This window comes from Pistacia vera, unplaced genomic scaffold (genome assembly GCF_008641045.1).
Source record: "Pistacia vera cultivar Batoury unplaced genomic scaffold, PisVer_v2 Contig40, whole genome shotgun sequence".
In the NCBI taxonomy this organism is placed as follows: Eukaryota; Viridiplantae; Streptophyta; class Magnoliopsida; order Sapindales; family Anacardiaceae; genus Pistacia; species Pistacia vera.
Genome location: NW_022196224.1, coordinates 890,784 through 908,798, shown reverse-complemented (window position 1 = coordinate 908,798; position 18,015 = coordinate 890,784). Strand labels below are relative to the sequence as shown.

The following is an 18,015-nucleotide window of genomic DNA, read 5'->3' as shown; positions in this document are numbered from 1 at the left end:
CTAGCTTATGGGATTGGGGTACAAAAAATCAGAATGCGGGAGAAAGAATAAGGGAGTTGCATTGATGAAATTATGCCACTTTAACTCCACTTGGGCGTTTTCCTTCCATGGCATCCTTCTTATTACGACAATCAGCGCAAAGAAAAGGTCCTTGCCAGGGTTTTGAGCTGGTGGAGAAGATGGAACCAGCATGGACGAGATGCCCTCACTTGGTGCAAGGTCAACTTGGCATACAGCGCAGGTGAAAAGACCAGATGTTGATTGTGTGGTAGGTTCATCATTTCCCAGTCTGCAAGATGCATAAAGGAAATGACTTCGATGCAGATAGACATATATGAGAAAAAAGTTGTCACAAATAGAGATTGGGTTGACAACAATGGAGCATTGGAAAATTTTAGATAAGGCAATGAAAGATAGTTGTCTAGCCGATATTAGTTCCAAAGACAGTAAATTAGCTACATGTAACACTCTCTTTCCAGAATAAGTTTTCGTTGATTTTTGAAGTTTCTGTACAGATACAGGCCCAAAGTTCCCACTCCTTTTGAGAAGCAATTGATGAATGCACAATCTTCAGAATGGCCATCATGTAAAGCAAAAGCAGTCTTGTTCTCTCAAATTCATCCATATTTCAACCTTTAAAAGGATGTGCTTAGGAACATACCACGTGTACCCACCCCCTTCACTGACTAGAAGTCCAGTGATATTATTACCAGTAAGATTAAAATTTAAAACTAATGTCTTTTATAGTAGTTGCAATAACCTATTATCAATCCGGATATGACAAAATTAAGCACAAATACATGTTTAAAATTTTCCATGTTAAAAGTAGAGTCAAGAGCATGACTTTAGTAGGACATCATTCTTATCTAGTGCTTTTCTTTTTCCGTCTCTCATCATTTCCAATTGTATACCTAAGCTAAATCCCCTAATTAATTTATACTACGCAACTTTTATGAGAAGGAAGAACCACAGATGGGAACTAAATTAGGAAATCAAAGCATAATCATGAGCCTCCCCAATCAATCACAAAATAAAAACTCAGAAAAGCGAGGAACTACCAACCTTTCAGCCAGCATTGTTGACCCTTCTTCAAACAGTTCTTCAACAATCCTACAGCTGAAAGCTTCTTAGATAGTTTATTTGCACCATCATGGGACTTCTTCCAAATAGCAGTGCCCTAAACTGTTCTGCTTTTTGGGTGGAGGCGAGGGCGGTATTGATTGTCAGAGGAATTAGTCGACAACTATGCTAGTTGTGTCATCTTTTAGTCCCCTTGTCCTTAAGGCTTCCTGAACAATGATTCATCAAATGCAGTAAGAAACTGGGTTGAAAATTCGTTAAAACAAAAGTAAAGCATCCAACCTAACTACAGGGCTAGCACTGCAAAATTTAACAAATTCTCAAATCACCTTCACAACTTGTCTAGAGCAGTTCAGCTGGCAATCCACGGCAAGATTGTGCAGCCATTTCTGAGGATAGGGCATCCCAGATTCCATCAGAAGCAATAATGAGCCTCCCACCTGCATTTATAGCTTTTACACGAATGAAGAATGTTAGCGTTCATGCTGAAGACTGGTATAGTATTTTCATCTTAAATGCCGAGGAATCATAGACAAAGATGCACAGAACAGAGAAACGAAAAAGAATCATAACTTCACAAGTAAAAAACATAAATAGAATATAAAAGATGGAACCTTCACTTGTTTGACGAATGGTATTGGTACAATAAACTCTCCAACATCCATATCTCCAATTGACCTAGAAAGACACAGACCACCAGACTAGCAACGGAGTGAACCAATTTGTACACACCGTAAAGGATAATATTAAAAGAGAGACAAAAGAAATCATGTTGTTTAACGTTAATGAAACTTTGGTAATGAGTAATATAAGAAAGCGCCTCACCTCAGCACCACCAACAATGCTAAGCCTCCCAACTTCACCTCCACTTGCAGTTACACGTTCTCTCCTGCACTCACAGAATAACCAATTATTATTCCCGTAAGATTAAGGAAGAAACAAAGCTTTGAGATAGACACGCACTCTTCCACGTTCTCGTCAAGTCTATGGTCGAAAGTTAAGGTGGAAACGGCACCCCCTTGAGCATCTCCTACAGATGCAACCGTCACAGTCCATCTGTCAAATATGACAAACGTTGCTGCGGTTCCAGATGTTTATTTGCAGATATATCATTGCTCCAATTGTTCTACTGTGTATATTATCCACAAATATGCGAAACGTGGAAGAAAGCCGATGAGGTAGAGAAATTGCTTAACAATCAGCTATCCTGGATGCCTAAAAGGTACTCTTACCCTGACTAATGGCAGTAACAAACAACTTCCAAGAAAAATTAGGCCAGGGTGGCTTTGGATCAGTTTACAAAGGGCAACTTCATAGTGGTTGCTTAATCGCTGTTAAGGTACTTGAAAATTCCAAGTTCAGTGCTGAAGAATTCATCAATGAAGTCTCTACAATTGGTAGAATTCACCACATTAAGTAGTACAACTGCTTGGATTTTGCTCAGAGGGGGATAAACGTGCACCTGTAATAAGTATATGACTAATGGATCACTTGATAAGCATATCTTTTCGAAGAATGTCAAGTTTTATCATTTAATTGGAAGAAGCTCCATGAAATTGCTTTAGGAACAGCTCGTGGGATTGAGTATCTGCAAAACGGCTGTGATTTGTGCATTCTTCATTTCGACAATATCTTGTTAGACCATGATTTTGTCTCAAAAGTTGCTCATTTCGGATTTGCAAAATTTTTTCAAAGGAAAATAATTTGTGTTGTTAGTGTGACAAGAGGTACAATAGAATACATAGCTCCCAAGTTAATTTCAAGAAATTTTGGATCTGTTTCTCCAAGTCTGATATTTATAGTTTTGGTATGTTGATTGGAAATGGCTGGAGGAACAAGGAATTCTAATATGAAGGCAGCTCGTTCAAGCAAAGCATACTTCCATCGTGGGTATATGACCAAATAGATAAAGGATGAGATTTAGAACTCCAGAATGCAACTGAATTTGAATCCGTGTTAGCAAGAAAACTTTGTATAATTGGGTTATGGTGCATTCAAGTGTGGCACAGATCGTCCGTCGATGACCAGAGTAATTGAAATGTTAGAAGGAAGCATTGACGGCTTGCAAATGCCTCCTAGGCCTTTCTTTCTCTTCTATCAAGTTTTTCTATGAAAGAGATTCAATCAGATTCTTCAACAGAGTTTCTTCTATCTGAATCAGTGAACAATGCTCATAATAATACTGATGCTTAGTATTTGCCTGTAATAGTTGAAGTAAAATAAAACTTAAAGTTTCTTTCTACACAATCTTGTGCAAATTCAGTAAGGAATAAATACTTTATTTTCTCTAAAGCTAAAATACATGAAATTTCTTCACAAAACAATACCAATTGTTGGGTCCAAAATTGTAGGCCCAGTTTCCTAATCAGCCCAAGAGAGAAGGGCTTGAACCCAGACAAAGAAAAAGAAGGCCCAAGGCCTGTTAAATGAAGAAGTGGGTTAAACCAATTTCCTTAAGAAAAGGGAGAAGGAGAGAAAATGGAGGGAGCATCCCACACACCATTCGAGTAGTGGAAACCAACTCCAACCTCCCATTACTGAAGAAGCCTACATAAAGGAAGCAAGGTCTTTTCCAAGCATTTTGGAGACTTTTCACACAAGTTAGATGTGTTTACTTATGAAATGATGTTGCTAAAAATGGTTAATTATCGAAAGAATATTGATCTTACAATTGAAAATAATAGTCAAATTTACTTTCTAAAGTGGATATACAACAAATTGAGCCAAGGAAAAGAAGTTAATCTTGAAATTGAGGAAGATGGAGATGACAAAATTGCTAAGAAGCTTTCAATTGCAAATTCTTGAAGGTGATTTGCTGAGCTTGGAGATGCCCGAAGCTCTTTGTTTCGTCAGATGTTGTCATATTTGTACATTTATACATTAAAGACATGGTTGTAATAAATTTGAAACCCAATTTACCGATGGTGCTCCTTTGTTTCTTACTTAAATTTGTTTGGATTGATTTCTATAGCTTTATTTTATTGTTGAACTAAATCCCTCGGTCCCTATGCCGTAAGTGAAGCATTCTTGAAAAATAAAGAGTTCACCGCTTTCTATTTTATAATTGAATTTCGAATTTAACATAAAATTTTAATAAACTTATTCTACAATTGAAGTTAATGTAAATTGCCAAAAAAGCTAAAACAATATACTACTAGAAAACTAAAAATGTGTTTTGTAACTATTCAAAATTAATCACCGGTAAATAGTTTGATGGTATAAGAGCAAATGAAAATTTAAAGTTTATATGATCTTTCGAGTTCGAATCCCTACAATTACTAATAGATGTAGTCATTAGAATTCTTACCTTATTGATAGTTTTAAGGTTTAAAAAGATTAATTGGGATGCAAATAAATTGGTTTTGACACTTAATAATAATAAAAAAAATAATACTATTCAAAATTTATGCAGTTTCTGGGTTGGACTTAATTTTGGGCCTGTGCTTTTTGAGTAATGGAGATCCACCAATTAAGGGGTAGAATTGTAATTAACCTTTTGTAACCCAATAAATTAAATTAATTAAGATATCTGATTATGCTTACAATATATATAATACCAAATGCGCTCTTTTATTTATTAGATGTAATTATTTGGATTCATATCTTTAACTTTATATAAGTGATAAGAAATTACACACAACATCTAAAACGAATTTTTATGGTGTGATTTTAGATACACAGTTAACACATTTCACGTCATATATTTAGTATTGTAAAACAAATTCCACAAATTAACTAATAGCTAGCTAATTGAATTGCCATTGCAAATCTTTCTGGTTTGAGCTTTATCATGGGCCAGGTGCTAAATCTGAAAAATGGAAGTATTTTTTAATTAAACAAACTATTTCAATGATTATTTTAATTTAGATTTAGGATTTATGTAAGAAATAAAAGTTCAAAATAATAAAACAGAGTGTGGATGTAACTAGAATTTATAATATATCAGTTCTCGTAATTATCTTTAAGGTTAAACTTGTCAACATAACAAACTTTTAAAAGTGGGAGATACTTATCAAATAGGTCGGGGTTAAAAAACACTTCCCCATCAATTATAATCTCAGTGAATTTATGCCTAAATAAAGTGAAATAATTCTAATATTCTACAATTTTTTATTTAAAGGAAGGATTCCACCCAGCACCTAGAATTCCATCAGTTCATCTTTGTAGTCTTTTTGTGAGAGAAATTGACCCAGTAGCTAAAATTTGGACTTTTGTCAAAAAGCAAGCACAAAAGGCACAGTAAAGAATAAGAAAATTCTTGCTTTGTTTCGTGGGAAAACAACTGGAAAGAAGACATGGATTTAAATATTAAAAGCTTGCTTTTCTATTGTGTAGTTGATTTGTGAGTGTCATATTTCCCATCGATAACAAAAAATATAATATGAACAACTTAAACAATGGTGGAGAGTATTACTAGTCTTCAATAGAGGTCCACTAGTTTTCTTACAAGAAACGTAGCTTGTGCACCAGACAATTATTGATGAAGTCCTATCAATTTCATATCTCCATCTTAATTGTCTTTTACATGAGAGTAGACCCAGCATGAGTCTTCTTGTTTGAAAAGCACATAGGCGTCAGAGAAAATAAGGAACGCTGCAAAAATATCATGCTTGTGAGGTGGGAAAAAAACAAGTGGAAGACATGGACCTTTCCAGGCTTTGTAATTTGAAACCCATTTCCAATTTCAAGAATATCAGCCTGTAAAAGTGATAAGCGCTTGAAAATACCTTTTTTCTTTGTGGTTTATTGATGTTATTTGTAAGAAACTAGGTTCAAGTTATGTGATTTAAATTTAGTTGTCCATTCAAACTGGGATAGTGATACTATAACGCAAGACATTTAGCATCTAAAATGGATGATCTGCGTCTAATTTTGATAGACGCCGAATGCTATTTTTCTTATAGTAATTACATAAGAAAATATCTGATGACCCTAATCCTTGGAAAGACTTTATTTCTTTGGAAAATATCTGGTAGTTTGTGGACTACATCGTATTTCATTAGGCCATCTTTGTAGACTTCTATTAACTCAATTTGACAGAAGAAATGCTGATGGCTTAAATGTCTGTGACTCCAGAAAGTGTCACTCTCTCCAGTCTCCGCCAATAGTCTTTGTTCAAGATATTTTGGATTCAGAAATTCTCATCTTGCTACTTCCGTTGTCAATTTCTTATATTCACAGTACTTTAAATTTTCTTGGCTTAAATTTGAATCTAAAGTGTATGTCTCCTTCATACTTCTTAGATACATGTTTGCAGCAAGAAACATGAATAAGTCCGATTTAACCCCATGAATGATATTTGTTGGACTCTATTTCTCCAAATTAATCCCGTCAAAACCTAACCAAGTCTATGTCGGCAGGCTTGACTTGGAAATGTCAAGTTTAAGCCACTAGAATTTTGATTTATCATAAGAACACTAGGCAGAAAACTATGTAGAAAAATTTTGTTTTGAGGCATGAAATTTTCTATGCCAGGGAAATGCTTGCTACTCAATTACTCATCATGGAAGATTCTTTTCTAATGATCAGAAGACTTTTATATGAAACGATTTTGAGTTAAAAAAGTGTTTTATGTAAAAGCATTTGAAAGTTTTTTCTATAAAACCACCATAAAATATAAGGGTAAAACTGAAAATTGAATGTTTTTATAATAGAGTTCTAGTTTGTTGGAAAATTTTGTAAATGTGACTTTTAAAATCTAACAATTTCAGAGTAACATAAAATGACCAATATGAATGAGACAGGGTTTCAGAATTCAACTATACATGTAAGGACTTATTTCAGTAGCCTTTTGGCTAAACTCAAAATTGAAATCATGTAGATTAGGCCTAGTACAGATTATATCATTAATAAAAGAAAAATACTATAGTACATAAATTCATTAAACATACCCTCCCCACATTGTGACATTCTTCGATTATAGTACAGTAAAACCTTTCTATAGTGATACTCTATATAAGAATAAATTCTACATAGTAATAAAAAAAAAATATTCTCAATTTGGGATAATTATAAATAAGAATAAACTTCACATTGTAATAAGTTATAATTTTTCTAATTCTCGTCTTAAGAAAAATTGTCTCCACATAGTAATAATTATCTGTGTATTACAAAAAAAAAAAAAAAAAAATGGTATGTTACATTAAAAGTTTAAGATGAAATAAAATATTTATCTGAAGTTGTTTGAGACAATAATTTATGTTTTAGAGTTGTTACCACATCTTTTAACTTATGAAAATTTACATTAAAAGTTCAAATGCTTTCAGATGAGCTTGTTTGACCGAGCTTATGAAAATTAGTTTATAAATAGTTAGTATTAAGATAATCTAAGCTTATAAGCATTTAAAATTTAAACAATTATATATTTAGTTAAAATATTTATAAGTGACTAATAAGTAGTTGACGCATTTAGTAAAATGTGACTTATAAGTATATTTTATTATTAAAATGATTAAAAAAAGTACTACATTATTTTATCAAATAATAAATTATATTAACTCAATTTTTTACTATAATATTATCAAAATATATAACAATCATATTACAGTATAATTTAATTTAGAATTAAATAAACAAATACTTTATAGACAAATATTTTATTAAAAGTGTGAGTTGTTTGAAATATAAAAATAAGGTTATATAATGAAATTTTAAAATTAAATAGGGGTAATGTGGTAATATACTTGGTCAAAATAGCTTATAAGCCAAAAAAAACCCCAAAATCACAAAATACACATCAAAAATCGTTAACTCCCTACAAGTTTGAAATTTACCAAACACCCTAAGTACAAATCAGCATTCAACTTGTTGACGGCGCCCACACACCAATTGCTATCCAATCATCCCTTGACCATTTCCCAAAAATCTACTAAGATCCGACTGAAATTGGTTCAATTTTGACCAGATCTCTCCACCGCTATGTGTCAACAACCCAAGCCAGATGTGCCACCGTCGGCGTCACAAACCTCCCTATTACCACGAAAATACCCCATCAGCCTCCTAACTAAAACTCACCTCACCCCCACCCTCGTTCGCCTCACCAATCGCCGACTGTTGTTGTAACAAGTTTTTTTTCAATTTCCATCGATTCACTCACCGAAATCACCTATGTCGTCACCATTTCACTCACTAGAAATCATTTGACCGCCACCATTGCACTCACTAGCCCTTTCTCTTCAAAACCTAACATCTGACCTTCATGTTTCACCGATCAGTGTCCCAATTTCTAGAGTTTTTGATGAATAAGTGAAATTGCTAACATGACCGTGAAGGCCCCGAGTCCCGGTCTGGGTTTTAAAACATTGCAACCAAGCTATAATTAACACCACTGATCAACAAGGACTGCAATCTATATAATACCCTAGAGTGGTCAAGCATTCAATAAGTTCTAGCAGACCGAACTCTGGATTTCAAGAGACATTCGAAAAATCAATGTGCATGCTCCTCAATTAACTCTTCTTTAAACCTAAAACTTATTTTACATTATTTTAATATACAATATTACATATACAATTGATGTAGCACTTTAGTAAGATTCAATAAATTGACTAGCTATATGGGGATTGGGGTACAAAAAATCAGAATGCAGGGAGAAAGAATAAAGGAGTTGCATTGATGAAATTATGCCACTGAACTCCACTTGGGCGTTTTTCTTCCATGGCATCCTTCTTATTACGACAATCAGCGCAAAAGAAAGGTCCTTGCCAGGGTTTTGAGCTGGTAGAAGATGGAACCAGCATGGACAGAGATGCCCTCACTTGGTCAAGTCAACTTGGCTACAGCGCAGGTGAAAAGACCAGATGTTGATTGTGTGGTAGGTTCATCATTTCCCAGTTCTGCAAGATGCATAAAAGAAATGACTTCGATGCAGATAGACATATATGAGAAAAAAGTTTTCACAAAATAGAGATTGGGTTGACAACAATGAAAGCTAGTTGTCTAGCCCATATTAGTTCCAAAGCACAGATAAATTAGCTATATGTAACACACTCTTTCCAGAATATGTTTTCGTTGATTTTTGAAGTTTCAGTACAGATACAGGCCCAAAGTTCCCACCCTTTTGAAAAGCAATTGACGAATTCACACTTTTCAGAATAGCCATCATGTAAAGTAAAGAGTCTGTTCTCTCAAATTCATCACATTTCCACTTTAAAAGTATGTACCTATGAACATACCATGTGCACCCACCCCTTTCACTGACTAAGAAGCCCAGTGATTATTACCAGTAAGATTAAAATTTAAACTATGTCTTTTATAGTAGTTGCAATAACCTATTATCAATCCCGGATATGACAAAATTAAGCACAAATAACATGTTTAAAATTTTCCATGTTCAAAATAGAGGTCAAGAGCATGACTTTAGTTGGACTCATTCTTATCTAGTGCTTTTCTTTTCCCGTCTCTCATCATGTCCAATTGTATACCTAAGCTATACCCCTAATTAAATTTATACTGCGCAACTTTATAAAGGAAGAACCACAGATGGGAACTAGATTAGGAAATCAAAGCATAATCATAAGCCTCCCAAATCAATCACAAAATAAAACCCGAAAAGCAGAGGAACTACCAACCTTTCAGCCAGCATTGCTGACCCTTCTTCAAACAGTTCTTCAACAATTCCTACAGCTGAAAGCTTCTTAGATAGTTTTTTTGCACCATCATGGGACTTCTTCCTAAATAGCAGTGCCCTAACCTGTTCTGCTTTTTGGGTGGAGGCGAGGCGGTAGTGAATTATCAGGAGGAATTATGTCAACAACTATGCAAGTTGTGTCATCTTTTAGTCCCCTTGTCCTTAAGGCTTCCTGAACAATGATTCATCAAATGCAATAAGAAACTGGGTTGAAAATTCGTTAAAAACAAAGTTAAGCACCAACCTACACACCTAGCACTGCAAAATATTAAAGCATAATTCTCAAATCACCTTCACAACTTGTCTAGCAGCAAGTTCAGCTGGCAATCCACGGCAAAGACTGTGCAGCCATTTCTGAGGATAGGGCATTCCAGATTCCATCGAAGCATAATGACCTCCCACCTGCATTTGATAGCTTTTACACGAATGAATGTTAGCTTCATGCTGAACACTGGTATAGTATTTTCACTCTTAAATGCCGAGGAATCATAGACAAAGACGCACGAACAGAGAACTAAGAAAAGAATCAATACTTCACAAGTAAAAAACATAAATAGAATATAAAAGATGGACACCTTCACTTGTTTGACGAATGGTATTTATACAATAAATCTCCAACATCCATATCTCCAATTGACCTAGAAAAGCACAGACCACCAGACTAGCAACGAGTGAACCAATCTGTACACACCGTAAAGGATAAATTAAAAGAGAGACAAAAGAAATCATGTTGTTTAACGTTAATGAAACTTTGGTAAATGAGTAATATAAAAAAAGCGCCCACCTCAGCACCACAACAATGCTAAGCCCCAACACTTCACCTCCACTTGCAGTTACGTTCTCTCCTGCACTCACAGAATAACTTCCCGTACAGATTAAGGGAAGAAACAAAGCTTTGAGATAGACACGCACTCTTCCACGTTCTCGTCAAGTCTATGGTCGAAAGTTAAGGTGGAACGGCACCCCCTTGGCATCTCCTACAGATCGCAACCGTCACAGTCCATCTGTCAAATATGACAACGTTGCTGCGGTTCCAGATGTTCTTATTTGCAGATATATCATTGCTCCAATTGTTCTACTTGTGTATATTATCCACAAATATGCAGAAACGTGGAAGAAAGCCGATGAGGTAGAGAAATTGCTTAACAATCAGCTATCCTGGATGCCTAAAAGGTACCTTACCCTGAGCTAATGGCAGAACAAAACACTCCAAGAAAAATTAGGCCAGGGTGGCTTTGGATCAGTTTCCAAAGGGCACTTCATAGTGGTGCTTAATCGCTGTTAAGGTACTTGAAAATTCCAATTCAGTGCGAAGAATTCATCAATGAAGTCTCTACAATTGGTAGAATTCACCACATTAATGTAGTACAACTGCTTGGATTTTGCTCAGAGGGGATAACGTGCACCTGTATATAGTATATGACTAATGGATCACTTGATAAGCAATCTTTTCGAAAGAATGTCAAGTTTATCATTTATTGGAAGAAGCTCCATGAAATTGCTTTAGAACAGCTCGTGATTGAGTATCTGCAAAACGGCTGTGATTTGTGCATTCTTCATTTCGACAATCTTGTTAGACCATGATTTTGTCTCAAAAGTTGCTCATTTCGGATTTGCAAAATTTTTCAAAGGAAAATAATTTTGTGTTTGTTAGTGTGACAAGAGGTACATACATACATAGCTCCCAAGTTAATTTCAAGAAATTTTGGATCTGTTTCTTCCAAGTCTGATATTTATGTTTTGGTATGTTGATATTGGAAATGGCTGGAGGAACAAGAATTCTAATATGAAGGCAGCTCGTTCAAGCAAAGCATACTTCCCATCGTGGGTAATGACCAAATAGATAAAGATGAGATTTAGAACTCCAGAATGCAACTGAATTGAATCCGTGTAGCAAGAAAACTTTGTATAATTGGTTATGGTGCATTCAAGTGATGGCAACAGATCGTCCGTCGATGACTAGAGTAATTGAAATGTTAGAAGGAAGCATGACGGCTTGCAAATGCCTCCTAGGCCTTTCTTTTCTTCTTCTATCGATTTTTCTATGAAAGAGATTCAATCAGATTCTCAACAGAGTTTCTTCTATCTAATCAGTGAACAAATGCTCATATAATAATACTGATGCTTAGTTATTTGCCTTTGTAATATGTTGAAGTAAAATAAACTAAAGTTTCTTTCTACACAATCTTGTGCAAATTCAGTAAGGAATAAATACTTTATTTTCTCTTAGCTAAAATACATGAAATTTCTTCACAAAACTACCAATTGTTGGGTCCAAAATTGTAGGCCCAGTTTCCTAATCAGCCCAAGAGAAAGGGCTTGAACCCGACAAAGAAAAAGAAGGCCCAAGGCCTGTTAAATGAAGAAGTGGGTTAAACCAATTTCCTTAAAAGGGAGAAGGAGAGAAAATGGAGGGAGCATCCCACACACCATTCGAGTAGTGGAAACCAACTCCAACCTCCCATTACTGAAGAAGCCTACATAAAGGAAGCAGGTCTTTTCCAAGCATTTTGAGACTTTTCACACAAGTTAGATGTGTTTACTTATGAAATGATGTTCTAAAAATGGTTAATTATCGAAAGAATATTGATCTTACAATTGAAATATAGTCAAATTTACTTTCTAAAGTGGATATACAACAAATTGAGCCAAGGAAAAGAAGTTAATCTTGAAATTGAGGAATGGAGATGACAAAATTGCTAAGAAGCTTTCAATTGCAAATTCTGAAGGTGATTTGCTGAGCTTGGAGATGCCCGAAGCTCTTTGTTTCGTCAGATGTTGTCATATTTGTACATTTATACATTAAAGACATGGTTGTAATAAATTTGAAACCCAATGTACTGATTGTGCTCCTTTGTTTCTTACTTAAATTTTTTTGGATTGATTTCTATAGCTTTATTTTACTGTTGAACTAAATCCTCGGTCCCTGTGCCGTATGTGAAGCATTCTTGAAAAATAAAGAGTTCACCGCTTTCTATTTTATAATTGAATTTCGAATTTAACATAAAATTTTAATAAACTTATTCTACAATTGAAGTTAATGAAATTGCCAAAAAGCTAAAACAATATACTACTAGAAAACTAAATGTATTTGTAACTATTCAACATTAACACTACTAAATAGTTTGATGGTATAAGCAAATGAAAATTTAAAGTTTATATGATTCTTCTAGTTCGAATCCCTACAATTACTAATAGATGTAGTCTTAAATTCTTACCTTATTGTAGTTTTAAGGTTTAAAAGATTAATTGGGATGCAAATAATTGGTTTTGACACTTTTAATAAAAAAATAATACTATTCAAAATTATGCAGTTTCTGGTTGACTAATTTTGGCCTGTGCTTTTTGAGTAATGGAGATCCACCAATTAAGGGGTAGAATGTATTAACCTTTGTAACCCATAAATTAAATTAATTATAATCTGATTATGCTTACAATATATATAATACCAAATGCCTCTTTTATTTATTAGATGTATTATTTGGATTCATATCTTTACCTTTTATAAGTGATAAGAAATTACCACAACATCTAAAACGAATTTTTATGGTGTGATTTTAGATACACAGTTAACACATTTCACGTCATATATTTAGTATTGTAAAACAAATCCACAAATTAACTATCTAGCTAATTGAATTGCCATTGCAAATCTTTCTGGTTTAGCTTTATCATGGGCCAGTTGCTAAATCTGAAAAAGGAAGTATTTTTTAATTAAACAAACTTTTCAATGATTATTTTAATTTAATTTAGGATTTATGTAAGAAATAAAAGTTCAAAATAATAAAACAGGTGTGGATGTAACTAGAATTATAATATCATTTCTCGTAATTATCTTTAGGTTAACTGTCACATAACAAACTTTTAAAAGTGGGAGATACTTATCAAATAGGTCGGGGTTAAAAAACACTTCCCCATCAATTATAATCTCAGTGAATTATGCCTAAATAAAGTGAAATAATTCTAATATTTCAATTTTTTATTTAAAGGAAGGTTCCACCCAGCACCTAGAATTCCATCAGTTCATCTTTGTAGTCTTTTTGTGAGAGAAATTGACCCAGTAGCTAAAATTTGGCCGTTGTTACTATTGAAAGATGAATGCACTTGCACAACTTGCATTCCTTTCTATTTCAATCTACAAGATTTTGCCATCCAATTTCCAAGAGAAGGAGAAGAAACAACAGTGCAAAAATTTATTAAAACTAAAAGTTGAACCCTGCTGATTGAATCTGTAATGGATTTAATCTCTTATCTTGTTTTCGTCTTCATTGCCTCTCATCTTTTTCTTGTTTCCTTGGCACAAGAAGGGAAAAAATTCCATCCAAAATGTACACCTTTTTACTGCGGAAAATTTGAAACTGTCAGCTTCCCCTTCACCAATCTAACACATCCTGATTGCGGTTTGCTGAAAATATATGACTGCGACAAACCTGCTCAGAAGATTCAACTGGGAAAGAACGGGCCATGGTTTGTCATTGCAGGCGTCTCTCAGGATAATACTCTCAGGCTACGAGATCCAGAGTTTCAAGGTGATCAGATAACAAACCTGAGCTGTGAATCCTTCAGGAATTTGAGCCTTCCCATTTCTCCTTTCCTCACTTTTGAACTTACCTACAATCAAATCATGTTCAAGTGCCCCAGCACTCAAATTTACCCAGCAAATTATAGCTTGTCTTGCAATGATTCCAGGCACTATGTCATTTATAACAATCACAAAAATGGTAATTTATCAAGTCCCCCAGCTCAGTGTTCACCTGTTCATTTTCTGGTGAAGAAGACTCCGGAAACTGTCAACTTTCTCAATTTATTCACTGGTCGGTTCCGGATTCGAGTGAATGTAACACAAGAATGTTACGAGTGTCACTGGAGAGGAGGCAAATGTCAAACAGATGGCAAAGGAAAATTTCATTGTTCAAACTCAAGAACAGGTATAAAAATTTAGCTTCAGATAGGCAGATCTGCTTTGATATTTGTCAAAATTTTGGAGTATGACAAATTGGTCACATGACTTCACCCTAACACCATTTTATTTGTAACTTGTTTCAGGAGATGCAAAATTGGGATTGAAGCTGGGCATAGGTAATTTTACAATTCTATCATTAATTTTTTTGCTAGTTTAATCAAATATGATATTTATAATTAGAAGCTGAGAGCGGGAAAGAATCTTAATCCTTTATTACAATACTTATAAGGCACCAATAATAATCCATAAGATTAATTATTGAAAACAATGATAACCAAAAATCTGATTTGCTTGCATTGATGAGCTCAAGTTTATGAATTAGTGTAATTTAATTGTCTTATTTACTGATCACCTTCTGCAACTTATACATAACTTGTTAATCAAGTGGTGAAGTCATCAGTTTCAATTCCTGTTTTGTCTGTTCTTTGATTGCAGCCATATCAGCAGCTGGAATTGGCATATTGATAATTCTAGCCCTTTGCTTCGGGAAAATATTACAGAAAATTGTTCCATCGTTTTCTGGAAGAAAAAAAATAAGAATTTCGAACATTGAGGTCTTTTTGAAAGACTATGATCCCTTGCCCCAAAAGATACACTTACTTGGATATCAAGAAAGTGACCAATCTTTCAAAGATAAACTTGGCGAAGGAGGCTATGGAGGTGTTTACAAAGGTATGCTTCCTGACGGTCGCTACGTAGCAGTGAAGGTCTTGAATGAATCTAAAGGTAATGGTGAAGAATTTATCAATGAGGTGGCTACCATTAGTCGAACCTCCCATGTAAACGTAGTCACTCTTTTAGGCTTTTGTTTTGACGGTTGTAGAAGAGCTCTTCTCTATGAATTTGTACCCAATGAATCTCTTGAAAAGTTCATATATGAAGAAAAATCATCAAAGACAAATCATCAATTGAAGTGGGGAACATTGTATCAAATTGCAGTAGGCATAGCACGTGGATTGGAGTACTTACATCGTGGCTGTAGCACTCGAATTTTACACTTCGACATAAAGCCTCATAATATTCTCCTAGATAAAGACTTTTGTCCAAAAATTTCTGATTTTGGTCTTGCTAAAATTTGTCCAAAAAAAGAGAGTAACATATCAATGACAGGTGCACGAGGAACTGTTGGATATATTACTCCAGAATTATTTTGTAGAAACATTGGAGAAGTATCTCACAAGTCAGATGTTTATAGCTATGGAATGATGGTTTTAGAAATGGTTGGAGGAAGAAAGAATATTAAAGTTGCAGTTGATCGTGAAAGTGAAATATATTTTCCACACTTGATTTACAACCGTCTTGAAATAGATGAACTTGGCCTGCAAGGCATTACAAGTGAAGATGATCAAGAATGTGCAAGGAAGATGATAATTGTGAGCTTGTGGTGCATACAAACTAACCCTTTAGACAGGCCAACAATGGGCAGAGTTGTGGACATGCTGGAAGGGAGCCTTGGCTGCTTGCAAATCCCTCCCAAGCCTTTCTTATCTTCTCCAAGATCAAGACCAGATTCTTCAACACCTTTATTCAACCATGATGAATCTAAATGAAGATTTCCCCACCAAGAAAAATGACTTCATAAATGTCAAATTTTCTTCACTGAAGATTTATACAAAAAATAATAAGTTGATGATTGCCTTAAATTTCATTTACCTTGTCATAGCTTAAGCTTTGAGTGGTGCATTTTGCATAAACCATGTATTTTTTCAGTTGAGCAGTGTTTTAATAACCAACCCAAGGTGAAACTCGGCAAAGTTGCCGGTCCTGGGTTGACCGGTTTGACCGGGTGGCCAAAAGTTTAAAATTCATCAAATACACATCAAAAAATCACTTAACTCCCTACAAGTTTGAAATTTAGCAAACACACCCCAAATACAAATCAGCAGTCGACTGGTTGGCGACGACGACACACCAAATGCAATCATCAAATGCAGTAAGAAACTGGGTTGAAAATTCGTTAAAACAAAAGTAAGCATCCAACCTAACTACAGGGCTAGCACTGCCAAAAACAAATTCTCAAATCACCTTCACAACTTGTTAGCAGCAAGTTCAGCTGGCAATCCACGGCAAAGATGTGCAGCCATTTCTGAGGATAGGGCATCCAGATTCCACAGAGCAATAATGAGCCTCCCACCTGCATTGATAGTTTTACACGAATGAAGAATGTTTGGTTCATGCTGAAGACTGGTATAGTATTTTCACTCTTAAATGCCGAGGAATCATAGACAAAGATGCACAGAACAGAGAACTAAGAAAGAATCAATAATCACAAGTAAAAAACATAATAAAATATAAAAGATGGACACCTTCACTTGTTTGACGAATGGTATTGGTACAATAAACTCTCCAACATCCATATCTCCAATTGACCTAGAAAGACACAGACCACCAGACTGCAACGGAGAAACAATTTGTACACACCGTAAAGGATAATATTAAAAGAGAGACAAAAAAATCATGTGTTTAACGTTAATGAAACTTTGGTAAATGAGTAATATAAGAAAGGCCTCACTCAGCACCACCAACAATGCTAAGCCTCCAACAATTCACCTCCACTTGCAGTTACACGTTCTCTCCTGCACTCACAGAATAACAATATATTCCCGTACAGATTAAGGGAAGAAACAAGCTTTGAGATAGACACGCACTCTTCCACGTTCTCGTCAGTCTATGGTCGAAAGTTAAGGTGGAAACGGCACCCCCTTGAGCATCTCCTACAGATGCAACCGTCACAGTCCATCTGTCAAATATGACAAACGTTGCTGCGGTTCCAGATGTTCTTATTTGCAGATATATCATTGCTCCAATTGTTCTACTTGTGTATATTATCACAAATATGCAGAAACGTGGAAGAAAGCCGATGAGGTAGAGAAATTGCTTAACAATCGCTATCCTGGATGCTCAAAGGTACTCTTACCCTGAGCTAATGGCCGAAAAAACAACTCCAGAAAATTAGGCCAGGGTGGCTTTGGATCAGTTTACAAAGGGCAACTTCATAGTGGTTGCTTAATCGCTGTTAAGGTACTTGAAATTCAAGTTCAGTGCTGAAGAATCATCAATGAAGTCCTTACAATTGGTAGAATTCACCACATTAATGTAGTACAACTGCTTGGATTTGTCAGAGGGGATAACGTGCACCTGTATATAAGTATATGACTAATGGATCACTTGATAAGCATACTTTCGAAAGAATGTCAAGTTTTATCATTTAATTGGAAGAAGCTCCATGAAATTGCTTTAGGAACAGCTCGTGGGATTGAGTATCTGCAAAACGGCTGTGATTTGTGCATTCTTCATTTCGACAAAAATCTGTTAGACCATGATTTTGTTCAAAAGTTGCTCA

The 18,015-nt window shown here is 35.0% G+C and overlaps 1 pseudogene; it reads right to left on the bottom strand.

Annotated features, from left to right (window-relative positions):
- Positions 1-17,471, bottom strand: LOC116141555 (annotated as a pseudogene).
- Positions 17,472-18,015: the final 544 nt, after the last annotated feature.